The following is a 20,184-nucleotide window of genomic DNA, read 5'->3' on the forward strand; positions in this document are numbered from 1 at the left end:
GTTTTTCCCATATACCTGTCCTTAAGGATATCTGGTACCCAAGCCACCAATGTGGCCATGAGGTTAACAGTACCAACACATGTCTCTACAGACACTGAATTTACATGCATGTATTCATACTGGATCATGGTCTTTGGGAACACCAGTACTGAAGTACTAACAGTTAGCTAACAGTTATGCTGGTATGCCCTAATTCAGAAACAATACCTGCTCTTTCATAACCAAATCAAATTGCTCCAAATACAGCAAACACACCTGCCCCACTAAAGATTATTTTAAGGCTATTTGAAACTTTCCAGTAATGTGCATTTGAACTCTACAGACCACAATACAGTGCCTTTTTCTTACTCAAAGAGCTAGACTGATGAGACTTTTGCCACCTGAAATTCCAAGGACCCAAGAACAAACTTGAGAAATGCCACCCCAAAGGAGTTCTCATCTGAAAGCAGGTACAACAAAAAAGTGTTGGGTTTTGGGGGTTTTTTTTGTTCCACTCTTCCCAAGCCTGGTCCTATATTGCTGCTATTTGAAGTGCAAGGAAGTTTCTATTTTATTTTACTTACTTTCGCACCTTAAAAAAAAAAATAATTGACAGCAACTTTTGCAGTTGCAGCAACAAGAAAAGTTCCATGAACAACTGACTAGAATCCGTAACCCTGCTTACTAACAGGTATTTTAGGAACACAGAAAAAACAAAAACTACAATGACTGAATAGTCAGCTCATGCGTGGAAATGGCAACCTGCAAGCTTTTCTGGGTGCAACGCTCTGTTTTCTGTAATATTTCTGCATAATCATACCAGAAAGGATGCTCTTTAATGGAGAGACGACAATTACATGCATGCCTGTACATCTTCTGTTACAGCTGGGTCCCTGGTTCCTGGTTGGGACTTCTAAAGCTCAACTGCGACACAAGCAGTAGGGAATAAAACACATCCAGGAATGAAAACAGCTGATTTTACCTGGCACTGCCAGCAAAATACCTATGCATTTCTAGATTTCAATCAGTATCTTCAAAGGATGTCACTCATTTCTCTGTTTAACCAACAAGTTTGCTCTTCTTTTAAGGCAGATAAAACAGTTGTCCTGCTCCCTTAAGACATGTCAAGACTCCTTGAAGCGGTGCACCAAAACTAGTTTGACTCGAAAGTACTTCGACTGGACCAGTGAAAACAAGACCTAGATGCAAAGTTACCTAACGGAGCCCATACTGCACATCTACAGCCAGTTAGTTGTGTAACAAACCTCAGGACAATTTTACAGGTCTTAATCAGGCAAAACTCCCTGCTGATTTCCACGAGGGAGCTCTAATCAATCAGAAGCTGCAAGGACTGGATCCGGTTTTCTCCTTTGTAGTGAAAAGGTTTATTCTGAGCTACGAGAACGCCAGATTATATGAAGTCGGCAAGCCCGTAACGCTCGCTTTAATGGCATAAGGAATTTGCCCCGTTTAATCTACCGACCACAGAAATTAATCCCGTCGGCACTCTGCCTTTGGTAGCAAACGAACCGCAAACCCTAAACTGACATAAAATAACTTCACAAATAACGGAGCCGTTCTCCAGCTGCGACCCTCGTACGCCAGTTAAAAGACAAGACGGCGCGGGCGGCGGGAGATGCGCGGCTCTGCAAGTAAACTACATCACCTCTGGGTAAGCGGGGGAGCCCCGCGTCCCCGCCCGGGTTCCCCCTGAAGTTGCGCCGCTCCCGCGGCAGCCGGGGAGCTGCCGGCCGCAGCCGCTGGCGGGACGAGCGGGCACCCGCGACGCGTCCGCAAGCGGGCGGCGGCGCGGGGCTCCCCGGCTGCCGGTGTGCCCGCCGCCACGCCGAGACCGCGGCGGGAAGAGCCGGGCGGGCCGGCCGTGCCCGCTCCACGTGCGCCCCGCGCCAACGGCCGCCGCGCCCGGGTGAAGCCTCGCGCCGTAACCGACGCGCGCGGCCGGGGCGGCAGAGCCCCGCGCGCCCGTCCCGCCGCCACCCGCTCCCCAACTTCCCCTCAGGTTCGCCGCCCGCCCCTACCTGCCCGCCGGCGGCGAGCCCCCCGCGCCGGCTCCCTCTCGGCAGCTGGCAGGAGCGCCGTCCCTCCAGCAGGGCGAGCCCCATGTGAAGAGGAGCGAGGGAGCCCGGCGCCACCGCCGCCGCCGAGGGGAGGGGACGAGGGGAGGAGGCGGGCGCGCCCGCCCTGATGCGCCCGGCGCTCCCCCCGCGCGGTGCCGCCCCGGCCCCGGCGGTGCCGGAGCCGCGGAGCCCGCGGCAGCGCCCCCTGGGGGCCGCGGCGGGCGTGGAGCCTCCCTCGGCCGGCTCGTGCCCAGCCCCGCTCCCGTCGCCGGTGCCCGCCCAGCTGCCTTGGCCTCGGCGGCGCGGGGAGGCCGAGCCGCGGGGCTAGGGCGGGGCGGGTGCTGGAGCCGCTCCGCGCCTCTCTCGGGCGCATCTCCGCCCTCCCGGCCGGGAGCAGCCTGTTCTTCTCGGGGGCCGACCAGCAAACCTGATGGCCGGGCAGGAGCTGCGGTTCGCTGCGGCTGAGAAGCCCTGAGCGCGGCGTTAAGTCCAACCAGTATTTCCAGAAAGCCTTCTGGTTCAAGTTTAGCACCTGGTTAAATTCGGCCTGTAGCATGCACATGGCGGCAAGCAGCACAAATGCATCAGGGCCCGCAAGCCCATGGAGCAGCAGTGGCCTTGCAGGAGCGAGCAGGCTGGGCTGGTTGCTGAGGGGCCACCGCTCCTCCTGGCATCAGGGCTCTTGCTGATTCTGCAATGCCTCCCTAGATGACCTAACAGGGAGAAGGGATAGAATGGCCTCAGCTAAGCAGAAAAGAGTTCTTACAGTTAAAACACAGCACAAGGACCTGGGATATCAGGATTCACTCTTTGACTTTGCCCACCCATGGTGGCCATGCAGTACTTGATCTACCAAGCAGCTGTGGCGATGGCAAAGCGTGCTCCTGTGAAAAGCCTGGCTGGCTTCCCAGAAAACCTCAGATTACGAAGAGAACTGGATTTGCACTTGTCAGTTAAACACATGCCTAAATGTTTGTGGAATACAGCATCTTTGTGTCATAGCTTCCCATCTGTATAATCTAATTTCCACTCCCCACCTCACAAGAATCTGATGAAAAGAAGTTTATAGACGTCTCTGAGGCACACCGATTTGACAGTGATAGAGCTCCTGGAGCACAGCCACCGACAGAGAGATGCTGCAGTTGCATCCGTCCACCCCCAAATAGGCATAAAGATATATGCACAAAACATTTTGAAAAGAGAATATCTCCAGTGTTGCAAATTTTCCAGGAAAGGAAAGGAGCGCAAAACAAGCAAATCAGTCTTATGCTGCGAATTTGACATCAGGTGTTTGCTGAGCCGGCAAATCCAGAGTACTGCTCCTGAGCACTGTGAGGTATGAAATAGAGAGCAGGCAACCAAACAAATTTGCTAGCCCATACCAGGAACACTCGTCACAAGACTTCCAAATTAAAAAGTATAACAACTGCTACTTGGGGTGTAGCTGAAATCTTCTGCCAGAAACCCCAGACTCTCTAATTAGAGACTTCAACATCATACTGCCACACGTTAGAAATACACACTGTAAACCTGGGTTTTTTCACAGTGCAGATAAAAAGCAGCATTTTACTGAGCATATTATGCAAAAATACTGCTAATCGGTAATTTGTTCACAGCACTAAAAGCAAAGATCAGTCATTCTATTTCTGCATCTACAGAAATAAACTTAATTTACTTTTATAGTACAGTGAGGTTTACACAAAACTCATTTAAATATCATTTACTGTAATAAACAGTATGATCTCCCTTGTCTTTTCTGCTTACCTCATCTCTGTTACTATTCTTGTAAAAGAAAAGTTGAGATTTTTTTCCCTTATGCACCTAGTGCATCATAGCATAACCACAGAACTAATCAAGCTCTCCAGAGAGCCAAGGTTTCCCTTAGTTTTACTTGGATCTCACAAATATTTTAGCTTAATAACAGCAGAACCATATTGTGCTGAAATATATTGGTGAAGCCACCAGGGAAAAAAATCTATGTATCAGTAGGTACTAGTGCTGTCCCAGAATAACTGTTGGGCAAGGCTGCTTGGTTCCTAGACTCTGCATGCTGTGTCATGGCTAGGAGCTGTGACAGCACACTGGATCTGCTTCCTGCTAGTGGGACACAGCCTCTCTGCACACCACGGTGTTGGATGTTCAGCTCCACTCTCTAGAAAACAGCAAGAAATCCAGGATGCCCTGCAGGAACGAGCGAGACCTCGCACATCCGTAGCTCTGGCAAGATTTTCACAAAAATGTATTTGTGGTCTAGCTGTAGACTGGTGCCTACCACTTAGGTAACCGACAGTAGGGACTGTGAGAGGAAGGAGCAGGATCCAGCCTCAATCTGCACTTAACTGAATCCTGATGAACACCAAGCGTGAGATTTCTGTTCTCTATCTTACGCTCCAGCCCTCAAATCATACATCCCATTCTGAGGCATGGATACAATAAGGGCCTTGAATATCACCTTTAGTTACATGTCCACACAGATAGATGCCTCGACGTTTCCTCTGCTTGCTAATATTACCTGCTAGTCTCCTGCTAGTATTGCTGAAGCACCCTTCACAGGGCACAGAACTGTTGAAAGTACCTGCGTCCTCCTGTGGGTGGCATCAGAATATCTTCAGTGGACCAAGTGTTGCTTGGGAAAGAAGCAGGAGGGAGAAGATACTCCTTGCCAACACCTAAGTATCATTGCAGTGCAGGTGCTGCTTTTGCTAAGAAGCTCCCATAAACCAGTAGATCCTTAAATTAAATGAATGATATAAAATAGTAAGAATTAGCACCGCTCCAGCAACTCTTTTAATTCTGATAAAGAAAGCTCTATCACACCTTGCGTCCACGCCCTCTACATGTTGCAGTTACCACAAGAGGAAGATGCAAATGTGTGATTAAACATCTCAGCTTCCACAGCTTCAGCAAAATCAGAACTTTATCACCACCAGGAGTAGTGTCACATCTTTTCATGTTGCCCTCAATGAGACAGTTACAAATTGATGAATATGAGTGAATCCCCACAGTCATCTGACAGGACACAGAAGTCTAAGTGCAAGCCAGGATATCAGAGGCTACAGATTTAAGATGTTCACTTGTAACCAGAGCAGGGTTGCTCTGTGTTTTTAAAATGTCATGTTACAACTGTCATGCTTGGGTTTGGTAGCTGTATAGATCAGGAAAGATCTTATTGCACTGGGATAAGTCAGTGCACACCCCGAAGCCAGTATGCACTTTCAAACACTCAAGTGCTAATGCGCAAAACTATATGGGTGTAACTACTGAGCAAATGACTATCTTACCTTCAGAGTATTACACAGCCAATATTTCTTAAGGCTAAGAAAGATAGGAATACAAAGCTCATTCTTGTGCTCATTTTAGAATACTTTTTTCAGAATTTCAGAGAGTACCTTGTACTGTTCAGTTGCCCATATGACTAAATTCCACAGCCTGACACCATAACCACAGCAAAGCTTAATCAGCATACGCCCAGAAACCATGACTGGTTGTAAATGGGGGAAAACAGGACCTTCAAAAACACATCAGGAAAAGCATTTGTGTTGGGTTTTTTTTCCTTTTATTTTCTTCCCCTTCTTTAAAAGCATTTTAACTGATAAAAGTTGGTGTTTGTTGGCTTTGCAAGTGCTGGTCTGCTCACTGAACATTTACACCAGACTCTTCTACCAGATGTGTACAAGATTTTGCTTAGGAACTTCATTGACACTGTTGCTTGCAAAAGGCCTGGACTAATTGCATTTGAGACCAAATCCTTGATCTCCACAATGACTAGTGAGGTAAGATCCCTTTGTTTTAAAGTTTATATATGTGAGAGAAGGCTGAGGTTAAAATCATCCACCTTCTGAAAACTAGGTTCTTTCAGGGTGTTTCCAGGATCAGAAATCACATATGCTGCCCTAAAACTCACCTCTGATCTATGCTAATACAGGATCAATTCCAGTTTTCCATTTCCTCCCATGAATTTATTCCTAACAGTTATTACACAAAAAAAAGCAAGATTGGTTCTCCTGAGATTATGATTCTGTATGTACCATAGTCATTGTGAGTAGGTGGCACAGACTAAGGGTTTTTATCTTGTCAGCAGTGTTGCTGTTCTTAGTTTTCTACACGGTCCTTGTGTGTGTCATAGGCACAATAGATACACATTGGCAGCTTTGATAGTATCAGAAAGGAGCTGATCTCCCAGTACAGGAAATCACCCTAAAACTCTCATTGTATTGGCAGCAGAATTTTAACCAACAGTTCCCAAGAGCCTCCACCAGCACATCATTGCCTTTAGATGGCTCAGAGCTACTAAACATTAGAGAAAATGAAAATGACATGGGAATTATAAAAAAAGAAAAAAAAGCAATAGTGAGTGGGGTTACAGCTATAGCTTGGGACCCAACAGTTTTACAAATCAACCAGGTGATCTTGTGATGCGTGGCAGTACCTGAACCCTTATACTGGACTCTCTTGGCTTCAATCCTTAATCACTCTGGAGTCCCTTAGCATAGTTTTGTGTCACCAAATAGCCATAAAGCTGATGCTATTGCTCTGTGTAGGACGTAATACTGAGTAATGTGAAAGAGGAGAAGGTACACATTAGCTTGAAGGCAGGCACTATGCTTTCTAGCAAAGCTCCTTTGGCCCTGCTAAGACATATCATCTCTTGCTGCCTGCCACTGCTGCATTACAGTCATTCATGCCATAGCAAGAATGACATGGAGTCTGAGTAGTGCCCAGCAGCTCCCAGGAGACAAAAGTTATCCCAAGCAAGACAATGACAAGCAATAACTGATGCAGAAATTACTGCCACTGACTTAGCAAGATCATATTATCTTCAGTTCCACCTGCTGAGCTATCCAACATCTCTGGAAAGTGACATCAAGTGAAAGAATTGGAAAAAGACAAAGATATCTTTGTTTCTCTAATAAAGGTTCCTGTTGAAGAAAACTATTGAAAAAGCAAGATAATCAAAGTAATAAGGGTTGAAAATTCTAAGGTACACAAAATCGCTTCAGCTTTTCCTGCCCAGCTTGCTAAGGGGTCCCCAAGCCATTTTGCCATGGATGGTAGTGTCGGCATCCCTATTGTACAATCTCACAAAGCCAGCCCTGCCTGGACATCAAGTCAATCAACACAGAATAAAAATAATCCTTCCTCTAGATAAAAAATATTTGTCACTGCCCAAAATTTAGGAAAGGAAAATTTAATCCTCCCTCATACTCCCCAGAAAACTCACAGGGGTTTTCTTGTGGCTACAGTGACAGTGGCCATCGGTGATGCCAGAGACATGTCCCATCTTGTAGCAATGCAATTCAGCTGCAACTGTAAGCGGACTGAAACGTAGAGCTTCCACCTGTGGATTTTAGGTCTTTACTTCTGCTGATTTCAGTACATGCCTGTGTGATTCTGGCCTGAAGGCTTATTTATGAAGAACCATATAGGTCAGCAGAGATCAGCGTAAGCAGTTTTTATCAACTTGCAGAACTTGTGGCCACTGACACTGTAGCCACAAGAAAACTCCCTATATAGGTATATAGCTTCTCTATAAGCTCTGTAACCATATTCAAAAGACATTCAGCTACAGTTACTTTAATTTCATGCTAATTAGGTATTACAGAAATTAAGTTCACAATGTTAAGGTCAGGGCACTACTGCAGGTCCCACTAGTACCACACTCCCTACATTTCATGAGTCTCTGTGTTGTCAGATAAGTAGTTAGAAGAGGCTGTGCCTCTCTGCCACTACAGAATCACTATTTTGGCTCCATTTACCCCTATACACATCTTCAAGCCCCATACAAGCAGCCAGTATGGCCTTTCACTGGCCAATGGACTGGTGATGCAAGACCTACCCAACACGTAGGATGCTGTCATGGCATCTGGCAGCACCACAAACAGGCATTGGTCAGGGTATCATAGCCATACTGCCTTCCATATGGTGACAAGGGGTGCAGGAGGCAAGATAACAGTGCCTATACTATAAAGAAGCTGTTCGCAACCTTTTTTGTTATATCTGCACTTAATGTGGGTGAATTTAAAAGACAGTTAAAAATGTAAACAAGCTATATGAAGATCATGGAAAAGTGAAGGCAGATCACAGCATCTAGACAGAGGGATATTGGTTTAAAGTGGCATTGTGTTATTCAATAAAGTTTTCCTTATAGCAATGGTGGAACTGAGAGGAATTACAGTAGGCCTCATCTAATATACTTTGGTGATCATTTGGCAAGGATATGCTAATATAACAATACTTTTTCTCTTACCAGCCTCTTCTGTGTTTTGGCAGCCCGTATATTTTTTTTGTGCCCCCTCCACTGCCCCCAGAGAAAACCAGAGAATGAGGAAATGTCACAGCCTAAAACAAGCTGAGAATAACCCATCCATCATAGCCTTTTTTCTGAATGAAACATGACATTCCACCTAAAAATAAAGGCTCCATTTGACTGCATTTTGTTCATCCACTAGTTAAGACAGGGTAAAGGTTACGCCTCATACAACACTTTGTCCACACTATTGCCCAAATGTGTTCGGTCATTTGCCATTCTGGCTGCTTCTTGGCAGATTTTTAGCTACTGTGTAGCATGTGCATTTCTATCGCTCTGTCAAACAGCCATTGATTATGCCAGCCTCATGCTATTTTCCTTGGAAAACTCCAAGGCTTGTTTAACAATAAGTGCCTGTTGCTTTCTCTCAACAATTGGCTGAGAGAAAAAGCATCTTTTGTTAGAAATAATGGTTTGCTTAAAAACACCCAGCTCCCTTTGTGCTTAAGTTTCATACACAGCAGGAGGCTATCTCAGTGTATCAGTAATAAAAAGTCTCTACCGTCAGGGTCAGAGGTGTTTCTTTACAAGGTACCATGGTTCCTGGCAACACTTAGAGCCCTGATATCATAGAAGATATTCAATACCCCATATTCCCTGTAACCTACAGATGGTAATTTGTAATGTTTTTTACAAGAATATGAATAAGGAGCTACTGTACCAAACTGGAATTTACCAATAAAAGTACATTCAGAGCTTTTAAATATCTTATCTTCACCATTTAAAGGTGTAGTTAAGCCAATTCTCTATAATAAGGTAGTAGTCTGTGAAGGTAAAATCAGTTTTTCAGTGTCAGAACAGAAACCTCCTCTTACACATATACTCCAGACAAGAAACAGAGGAAAAGTGCAAGTTCAGTGTCTTCTGATGCAAAGCTTCTGATCACCCCTTCCCAGTCCAGTTCAGCACTGGTGTGCTAAACTCCCATGAACAACCAAATAGTTACAACTCACCTATAGGTTTTGAGCATAGAAAAGTACTTACTATTAAGAAGCTGCTCCTTATTCAAGAAAAGCATAAGCTTTACAGTTGGAAGTGTACAGTTATCCCAGTGAACATTTCAGACAATCTAGCAATCTAGATTGGGATGACCCCTGGACTTTCACAAGAGAGGCATAGAATTACCCCCAAAATGCCTGTGTACACAACGTTTTTAACATTTGGTTAGGGAGAGCTATAGCAAGGACAGGGTGAGGAAGATGTCAGATGTAAACAGTTGCCTGAGCCACTCTGCCAGCTTTTGTGGGTAGTGCTAAGACAAAGACTTCCCACAGTGGCAAGGGTAGAAGAGGTCTTCTGGGGTGATGAAAATATATGCTAAAAGCATTTTACACAAAAGGATACATTAAATGTGTTCTTTGCAATCATTTTAACTAATACCATCCGAAGCAGGATGCTATTTTCTCTCTTACCGCTTCTGCTAGCGACAGGAGAAGTGTTTTAGATAAGTGTGAGTGATGGAACTTCAAACAGAAAATAAAAATATGCCAAGTGAAACTAGAATAAGGTAACCCTTACAGGGAGATTCTTGTCCTGTAAGATTACAAGGGTGTTCTGCAGAATTTAGCAGGGATCAGTCACAACAAATCACATGACAAGACAAGGGCTTAAAAAAACCCACCCACTATATTTGTAACCACACTCTTCAGAACTTACGACTATTTAAAAATCTAGTTGTTTAGAAGGAGTGCAGCTTTTCATACAGCACAGCAAATCCCAACCCCTATCTGACAAGACTAGGAAGAAATTGTGCCTGTGTACAGGTTACTCTAGATTAATCACCTGCCCACCGAGGCAACATTGCCATTCACAAAGGTAAGATGTCAGAACAAGATGAAGCATGGGTCTGATTCAGCATGAAACTTCTTACATGCTGCTGCTTTAGGTTTTCCCCAAAGTGCTGACTTTTATCCTACCCGAATTTAGTTCATACAAAAGTATAAAAAAAAAAAAAAAAACCAAAGGAAGAAAGAAAGATTGTCACCCTTCTTTCTTTAGGCTGCTGTGTGTGCATGTGTTTTTTCAGCCTGTGACAGGGCTTCCAAAAATGGGGTCTGTGATGTTCCAATGTTTCAGTCATTTTGCATCATAAATAAAAGGAGTGAGGAATCCTTAGATTTCCTACAGGAAGACTTTCCTTTGTAGTGTGGCTAACACTGCTGAGCTGATATTTTTCTGCATAATTGCTGAAGATGGAGGCCAAGGGCACTAAGATTTAATGAGAAAGGTTATCTCCTGGTGTGTCCCTTTTCAACGGCTTCTTTTTTCTTTTCTTTTCCTTTTTTTTTTTTGCAAGTTAACAAAATATTTCCAAGAGTCTACCGTGATGCACCTGAACTGTTACCTGTGAAGAAGACATTCAACCATCTACTAAAGCATTTTTATATAGCACCTTGCTTAAGTCAGAAATGTTAGCTGAGGTAGTAATTCATGACCAAAGGGAAAGGACGCATGTGCGCATCTGTGCCTCAGAGCAGTTCTATGCAGGAAGCCAATGGGAAAATTAGAAACTCATTGGTTTATCCTTTCTAAGCTTCTTTTTTATCTTCTCTGTACAGGTCCTGCCTTTTTTCATTGATCTTACCTCTGGCCCATCATCTGGGATTCCATTTTTTTCTCTCCTCTTTCCTCATCCCCAATTTACTGACTCTTCTTTTCTAGCTCTATTTCACTAACCTCAGGTTTGGGTTTATTTTCCTTTCCAAACAATATTTAGGACTACAAACATTATCATTAATGACAAATGTTATCATTTTATTAATAATCTTTCATTATGCATCTTCTATACTGCTGAAGTCAATTAGGAAAATAATTATCTTCCTGTGTCTGAGCAGCAAATTGGCTTAACTCCAGAAAAAGGTGTTCCCCAGAAAGGCTTCCCACTGAAATGTAGCTTATGACATACAGTAGCCTGAATGCTATGGATCCTATTTACTGAGCCCTAGCTAGCCACAGTCTATTTCCCATAGCAAATTCATCAGTGATGAATCACTCAGTCCAGCAGCTCCTGTCAAAAGATTTGCACTTTCTTACTGGAGGGAAGCCTACATCATGTTACCCACAGACTCCCCTCAAGGGTCATCATTAGCTAAGAAAGAGCTTATTATTTCTTATATGCCATACTCTAGCCAAATGCAAATCAGCTACTGAAGTCTTTCTTGGTCCTTGGAGGCCATCCAAACCACCAGCCCTGACTGCCCCTGCCTAGCCTCCCTGGGGCTCTCCTCACCCTGCCCACTGTCCCAGCATCCCCAGGAGCACCAGATCCTGCCCCAGAAATGATGCAGCAAGGCCAGCCTCCAGTGTCCTACAGCCCTGCCTGGTCTGGCTATGGACCCCACTGACCTGGGTCCACATCCCGTCCCATCCCTGTCCACAGTGAGGTGTCTGATGCCCAGGGGTGGGGCTGACCTACTCTTCACTGGGATGGTGTGATGGGCCCTGGCTGCCCTGCAAAGTTCTTTTGAGTCCCGGTCTGTTAGGGAATAGCTGGCCCTTGCAGCACCCTGACAGTAATCACTATAAAACCTGTACATGTGAGACTCATTGGAAGAGTTGGTAACATGGATACTGACAGCTAAACAAAAAATCCCATTTCTGAGCATGAAGAACAAGAGATTCTCCTCCCAGAGAGGAGTGAGTGAAGTATTTGCCACAGCTATGAACAGAAATTAGTATGGATCACAAGGAAGAAATAAAGGGGACCAACTGAATAGGATAACAGCAGCATGAAGACATTGCAGCCATCATCCCTCCTCTTGCTCTCATTTGGTCCACTTTTTATTCTGGACTGCATCCAGTGAGCTTCCCTCCCAGTTCTGTAAAGTCCACATTTCCTAGCTGAAAGGACAATAGGACCTGCCATATAGAGGTCTCTGTAAGAGCCCTATAAAGTCACACAGAATCAGATTAGCCACAATTCAGTGTCTGTACAAAAGCAAATATTCAAACATTGTTTGCTGCATCTGACCACAGCCCAGACCACTGTCTGTCTTGATTCATCCATGGACTTGCCCATCAGCTGGAACACACCCTCTGCCCATGTGAGGGGAAGAGCACATCCATCACACCAGCCACTTGTCTGATATAGCCCTCACCCTGGCCAACCGTGGTGGCAAGGACCCTCAGGACTTCAGAGTCTGACCAACAACCAACACAAGCCATTTACACAGGAGATCCTAGGCTCTGCTCATGATTGTGTGAAACCAGTGGGCAGCACATTCCTAACTTGGCTCAAGCTCTCCTCCCCAGGCCATCCACCTTCTGCTTTCTTTTCTGTGATTCTTCCCAAGAGAGTGGAGTTTCAGAGTCTTTCACCTCCAGTGTGCCATCCATCAGTCACATTCCCAGATGTACTTTTTCATCTTCTTTCCATCCCCATGCCTGCTGCTCTGCTAACGGAAGTCCTTTTCTATCAGCATTACCCAGCATATTGTGAAAGGTAAGCCTTTCGTCTCCCTGATGGGGCTACCCCCCACAGCTTTCCATCGAAGTGGGCTCTTCTCTCTGTACAGCCCCCATCATGGCTGGAGAGTGCACATCAATTAGGATGGCGGCAGGCAAGTACTTACCACCTCTGAATCAAACAATTTTCGCTGTTGCTTTCAAGTTTTATTAATGTTTATTAATTCCTGTTGATATCTTGCCAAAGGCATTTTTGGAGAATGGCAAAATAATTAGAAGATACCCATGCTCTTTTTCCCCCTCCCTCCTGGATGCTGCACAAATTGTTTATTAAGGGGAAGACTAATTCATTATCCACAGATAGTTCATAACCGAAATATACTGCCACCTGCACACATCTATTTCTGGTAGCCTATTGAAGTATTCTGCCTCATAAAGTCCTTCAGTTCTGAAGCATGACAACAGAAAATTGCTGTGGAAACCTGAGGACAGAGGATGACTAACCTCTAACTCCAGTACTCGGAAAGGTGACAAGTCTGCATTTAATTTTATTTACCAGCTACAGCACAGCAAGAGAAGTGTTTACTCCCTTCAGTCCGGAGTTGCCACTAAGACAATAACAGCAGCTGCACTAAGACAGCTCTTTCCAGTTCTAAAGCACTTTGCATCTATTAACGCTTTGAGCCCAACAACTCCTTGAAAAAGGATAACAAAACAAAGAAAACTGAAGCAACTTGCCATTGAGAAATCACCCAAGCTACAATTACCTCTCAGAAGCATAAGATGTGTCCACACCTGTGTCTCCACAGTCTGCCAGTTTCTCAAATAATACTGCATTTATTGTCTTTATCCTCACCCACATAGATAGACACCTCATCTGCAAGCAAAAAAAGATAATTTGGTTCTAACAAGGAATCTGGAAAAAAAAACTCCTCAAGAAACAAAGATGCAGCCAAGTAGTAAGGGAAGAAAACACATAAGTGAGTATGAAGAACAAAGCCAAGACTCTACCCCCACAGTCTGTAGTTGTCAAAATGGACAGGTGTCTACCACTCCATCACACAGACATTTTAAAAATGCACTCTGCAGATGGGGGCTGGCATGTAGATCCCAAGCTGATTTTGAAATATCCTTACTTTTATATTTGTTTGACCACTAAACAAAGGTATTAACCTATCTGTAAAACACAAACCTGAATATAGAAAACATTTCCTGTTCTCAGTGCTACAGAAACCTACATAGGAAACCCTCATGACTGTATTTTAACCCTAAATATGCTGTAGGAGGACTCAGTGTATAGCTCATAGACAAATTTCTGGTGTAGAAGGTAACAAGTCTCCCATCTCCTCACATGACATCAGAGAATGACCTGCTAGTCCTTCCTGGCTGAATTTACACACTGACAGTGTCATTCTCATAGATCTGTCCTGATAAAAGTGGATTGCACTTTATTGCACATTATGATCCTACCAGAGCATGCCTAACTGGTGAAACTGAGGGGCAGAAGGATAGCTACCTCAGGATAATTACCTCTGTGTACAGTACACTCCAGAGCAAATATAACATTTTTCAAAACCATTATGTCTCTCCGTCTAAAAGGAAATAGGTATTCTGAAATACTGTAACTTATTCTGTGGCGGAGGGTTCACATGGAGAAGTATTCCAGTGCTACTATAAAGGAATAGTTTACACCAGTTCTGCAAAGTAAGTCTTAAGCCTTCTGTAAATTCATCATGCAGTTGTGCAAAAAGAAAGTGAACTTAGGATATTGTCAGTGAGTGGAAGACCTTTCACATCACCTCTTTGGCACAAAAGCAACTGTAGTAGTTTAACTCCAGCTGTCAACCAAGCACCATGCAGCTGCTCACCCACTCCCGCCACAGCGGGATACGGGAGAGAATCGGAAGAGTAGAAGTGAGAAAACTCATGAGCTAACATAAAGACAGCTTAATAGGAAAAGCAAAAGCCGCGCATGCTAGCAAAGCAAAACAAGGAATTCATTCACTGCTTCCCATTGGCAGGCAGGTGTTCGTTCAGCCATCTCCAGGAAAGCAGGGCTCCATCACGCCTAACAGTTACTCAGGAAGATAAATGCCATCACTTTGAATGTCCCCTCCTTCCTCCTTCTTCCACTAACTTATATATACTCAGCACGATGTCATATGGTATGGGATATTCCCCTGGCTAGCCTGGGTCAGCCATCCCAGCTGTGTCCCATCCCCAAGCCCCTGTGCCCCTCTAGCCTTCTCACTGGCAGAAACTGAAAAGTCCTTGACCTCATAAAAACACTACCTAGCAACAACCAAAACCATCACTGTGTTATCAACACTGTTCTCACACCAAATCCAAAACACAGCACTGCACCAGCTGCTAAGAAGAAAATCAACTCTACCCCAGCCAAAACTAGGACAGCAACATTTTTTGAGGCTGTCCGGAGAGCACATCTAGAGACATGAAACTGTAGCAGAGCATGACCAGGTTATGTTGTTTTGCAGTTCACTATTAAACCTTTATATGCTGATGGTGAAACTCCACTGCATGCTCTCTAAATAACAACAGGAGGCAAGAGCAGATTCTGAGGCTCCAGGGAAAAGAGCTCTTTCAAGAGACAGAAAAAGGGACAAAGCAGCACAGAGGAAGTTACAGACAACTTACAGTGCTTTCCCTAGTACTACAACAAGGCAAAGTTTCAGTTACTCTAGAACTTCCTTTTTTTTTTTTTAAATGGTGAGTTCCTTTTCTTAGACATTCTTTAAGAAAAATAGATTACTTTTTTCATTAGTAAAGCAAATCAATGAGGTTTAGTGAAGTTTAGTACATTAAGTTTATTTCATCTAACATCAGCCAGATCAGGAAACTCTGACAATAATCACTGTCATGACAACACCACAGGTGCATCCTGTGTGCTTGTTACTATTCCAGGATGGAGCTATGTAACTCATAGGCTTTCCTGTGCTTTGTAATATATAGAGTAAATTCTATTTATTTCAGTTCCATAGACTTAGCAATTCCAAAAATGAGAAAACAAGCAACAACTTCTTGGCAATCCTTGCAACCACAAAGCTGTTTTGTATGAAGATTTGCTTACTTATTTTTATTTTAAGGGACAATGTTGTGTTCCAAAGGTTTCAGAGACACATAGAGAAGAAGTGGCTGGGAACGTAAACTGAGGCAATGTAGAGGGGCTGTCTTTTATTCAAGGTCTCACAGCAAGTCAAAAGCATCACCAATAATATAAGACTTTCCCTTATATGACCTACCTGGGTTTTGGAGACTAGTATCTACAAGAGAGATGTTTATTGTTATGAGCCCTGAAAAAACCCCTACCATTCCATACTATGCAATTGTAAGATGACCAGAGACCATTCTGCATATGTTATCTGTCTGCTGGTAAACATAGTGTCAGCAAGATTTTTAAATTTTTGTTTAACAGAAGAAAAAATAGTGAATATCCAGATAAAATGCTACTCTCAAATCAAGTACTGTTTAAGGATTGCATTGAGGGAGATTAAAAAGCTCAAAAGAATAAAAGCTCTGAATTTCTTACTCCATGATGCATTCTACTAATGTGTTTCAGTCTTCTGAGCAGTGACAAACAGATGGACACCCTCAGAAGACCCCTGATGTCTGGCCCTTGCTAAGGGATATTCTAAGCATCCTTGGAGCTAGCAGTCAAACTGCATTCAGAGCCCACAGGGATGTCCCCCTGCCTTGTAAGCTATATCAGACTGCAGGTAACCTTGTCACCAGCCTCTCAGAGGAAAGATTAGTGACCACTTGCAAAGTAAGGGTGTGCTGACAATGAATGAATGCAGTAAATTTAAGAGGAAGACTTTTCAAAAGGAAGCATTTTAACTTGCACAAAAGTGCTTAAATTGATCCCATTCAGAAGCCAAAGTGTACTTTGGGTCTTCTTGTTGAACAAAAGGTAATAATTGAGGCATTACCCCAATAACAGTCCAGTGAACTGCAAATATTCCTCTACTGTCAGATAATAGTTGAGATGGAAAGAATATTAGTGTCGTTGATGCAAAATTGCAGCACATTTTCATATTTACAGCTTAGTCAGCTACTCTGAAGAGTTCTGAATAGAGTAAGGAACAGCAACATGCATTTCCCTATCCCCATCATGCCAGCTGGAATACCTATGGAGGCTGCATTTCCTACTAGCTCCAAAATCCAGGCAAGCTTGAGGAGACCAAAATTTATCCTCAAGAGTTGCTACTGTTCTCAGAATTTATTTCAGTACAAATGCTAAATAATTCCCCTGGAGCAGAGGAAAGCACTTCAGGATGATGCTGGGGTACAGAATTGTATCCCATGATTTGTATGGTTTTCCTTTCCCTTCAGCACTGATTTTTGCTCAGTGTAATCATCTGATCTGGGGTCATTAATGGAAGTTTTGAGCTTATATAATAACCAGGCAATATTCTTTAGGGGATGGAGTGAATACCTAGTGCATTGATTCACTTAATTTCTCTGTAGGCATTGCCCAAACCTGTATCCTCAGTGATCTAAGCAGTCTAATGTATCTTTCTGTTCAAAATGGCTAAAAATGTTTAGCTGCTTCGTTGTAAGTTTCTGCTCATGAAGAGCTGTTTCTTTTATGTAAAATGTTAATGTGTCGATACTTATAACTGAGATATGTTGGAGAGGTTTTCTTCCTTTAGCTAGCTACTTAAAATAGCTAGCGATGTGTGATGTATATTTCTAGAGGCTGTCAGGCAATGCTATTTTTGATGATACAATATGTCTGCTTTCCCTTACCACAGAGGAAGACAGTAATGCTGGACTGAACATGTTTTTCTCCCAGATGGGATGTCTTTGGGGAACCATCAAGAAAACTGACAATATATACACAAGAAAAAAGCATAATTGAACAGTTCCTGTCATAAGCCCCATTGTTTAAATGAAAGACAGTTTTGAATCGTTGATTTTATCAAGGAAATCAATGTCTTAACAACCATAGATCTACTCCTGAGATCAGTAGCAGACATGACAACTTTCAAACATACTTCAGACAGTTCACTTGTTCGTGTTGTTGCTATTACTGGGTTAGAGAGAGCAGTCTGCTAGTAAATTGGCATTCTAATACCAGTAGCAGTGTCACAAAGTAGCAGAGAAAAGCTGTAATTTGTGAGCTTGTTTGTTGTGAGATAGCTGTAGGTGTATGCAGTAGGAGTATAATACAGTCACCAGGACTATGTTGTGATTCATGCTATAGATCTTAATATAAACTAAGATGGAAAACACATTTATTAAAAACTGGAGCATGCCTATCCCTTACAGGGACACACAGAAGTAGGAGTATGCTCTCTCTACCCAGTGGTCTTGGTATCAGCAAGTAAAGTTGTGCCAAATGTGTTCATAGGTGCCCTGCCTTTGCTGCTTATCAGATGCAATAGACTACTAAACTCAGCTTTCCCTTTACATACACAAATCCAATTGTTCTACAATTAAAAAACCCATACAATTAGAAAGACTTCTAGAAAAATGAAACAAAATCCCATAATGACATCACTAAAAGATGGATGCTAATGTCTGTGGGAACAATAGTTGGTACAGACCAAAGATCTCAGTTCTTCAGTGAAAGGAAAGAGCAGAATCTGGCCATGACATAAAACCCCTTCAGTGTAATAGTCTGTAATCTTAAATTAAATTTATATTAATTATATTATTTATTATTTATAGTAATTATAGTATAAATAATTTATATTAATTGTGTTATAATTAATTAAATATGTAAAATTAAATTAAATTAAATTTAAAAAGTAATAGTAAAAACAGCATAAACCGTGATAGTCGAAGTATATGCTGACCTATAGAAAGCAAGTAGGTGTTTATGACCTGATCAGCTCCTACATGACTGAGCATTTCTACCACAAACCAGTCTGGTTCTTTCCAATCCCATCCTCAAGGACTGGACAAAAACTGGTTAAAAGACTGTTCTGGCAGATAAAGAATAAGCCGCAGCAGTAACACAAGCCATAGCAAAATACCCTGATTCCGATTGCTGAAGTTTAAACACCGTTCCTAATTAACCCGAACTGAATCTCCGCTGACTTCCCTGGAGCTGAAGTACAAATGAGTTTAGCCCATTGTAACCAAAGACAATAGCAAAACCAGAAGCCAGATGAGAAATTGCTCCGTGGTGGTGGCAAATAACAAATCAAGGGTCAGAAGAAACCTCCCATAGGAAGCATCCACAGTTACATACCTCCTGAAACACCAACATTGCTGTTTCCTGGTATAATGATCTGCTTCTGAACAGTGGATTTGCAGGCAATGAACAGCAAAATAAGACATCAGGATATTTAAGAATCTGAATAAGCCTAATATCAGGCATGAAAACATTATAAACTTATTACTGATCCACTGTAGCTATGAAGCCATAAGATATCAGAATCCTGTATCACACAGAATATGGTCATGCTAAACTGTACCTCATCTGACACCATTCTGGATAAAAGTATGTCCCACAGGTGACAAGGCAACTAAGTATGGCCAACAGCCACAAGGCACTCCTCTCTTTCCTCTTATTTTCCTTGGTGTTCAGTCACAGGTTTTCATCCAGCTGGTGGGAGAGCAGAGCCCTGGGGCAGAGGTCTTACCTCAAAGGTTAGAGCTGTAGGACTGTCTTCTGGCCCAGCAGATGAACTATCATATGCCTGCCCAGTGTCATTAGTCTACCTTGTACAGTCAGGGGCCTTATTGTTATAGTCAAACCAAAGTTGCTGGGTGCTGGACACTGTTAAAAAACAGTAAGAGACCTTGCCCAAAGGGCCTTGAAGCCAAAACCAAGAAATCAGCAATATCTTTACACTCTGTGGAGTCTGTTTCTCTGTTACAGATGACTGTAACTGAGAAAGACTTGTCAAACTGATTTTAAGTGAGAGGTGAGATGTTTTCATCCTTGATCTGTTCCTCACTTAAGATGTGGCCCAAACTGAGTTTTATATGAAAGGAGGCTCTGCTGTTTTGCCTAGGTCTCCCCACAACTCGGAAAAGAAAGCTACTTACTGCTTGATTTTCCTTGGGACAAACAAGAGCACTTGGTCCAGATGCACAGAGGACACAGGAGCAGACAGCTGCAGGTTTGTGGAAGGGACGTGCAAGTTGCAATGCACCACAGAGAAATGTGTGAGTGTAGATGCAAACTTTCTTGCAAAACTTGTGGTCTCTTCCACCAACAGAAAGTTTCACATGTTAAATTTGCTACTAGTAAGTTGCCAAGTTCATAGTGCCTTAGAGTGTTTTGGTACAGGCAGTCCCACAACAGTAGCTGAACTTCCTTCCAGGGAAATTAATCCTTAACTTTTTAAAAACAGCTGATAAGCCTTGGCCCCTGATTTATCTTGCGGAGCCGCAGTATGGTAAACTGCCAGATGCTAGACAGGACCATCATGTTGCTGCCAA

General features: G+C 43.3%; 1 protein-coding gene across 3 annotated transcripts in view; it reads right to left on the reverse strand.

Annotated features, from left to right (window-relative positions):
- CPNE4 (copine 4) overlaps positions 1 to 20,184 on the reverse strand; it is a 315,588-nt gene that overhangs the window by 242,794 nt on the left and 52,610 nt on the right. The window contains exon 1 of one of the 3 annotated variants that reach the window (XM_056337706.1): positions 2,019 to 2,158. The exons of the other annotated variants lie outside the window; for them this stretch is intronic. The gene's annotated coding sequence lies outside the window, so the exon portion shown is untranslated. Of the gene's footprint in view, positions 1 to 2,018; positions 2,159 to 20,184 lie in introns of those variants that run through there. 3 annotated transcript variants of the gene reach the window in all.

Source organism: Falco biarmicus, chromosome 4, assembly GCF_023638135.1.
Source record: "Falco biarmicus isolate bFalBia1 chromosome 4, bFalBia1.pri, whole genome shotgun sequence".
In the NCBI taxonomy this organism is placed as follows: domain Eukaryota; kingdom Metazoa; phylum Chordata; class Aves; order Falconiformes; family Falconidae; genus Falco; species Falco biarmicus.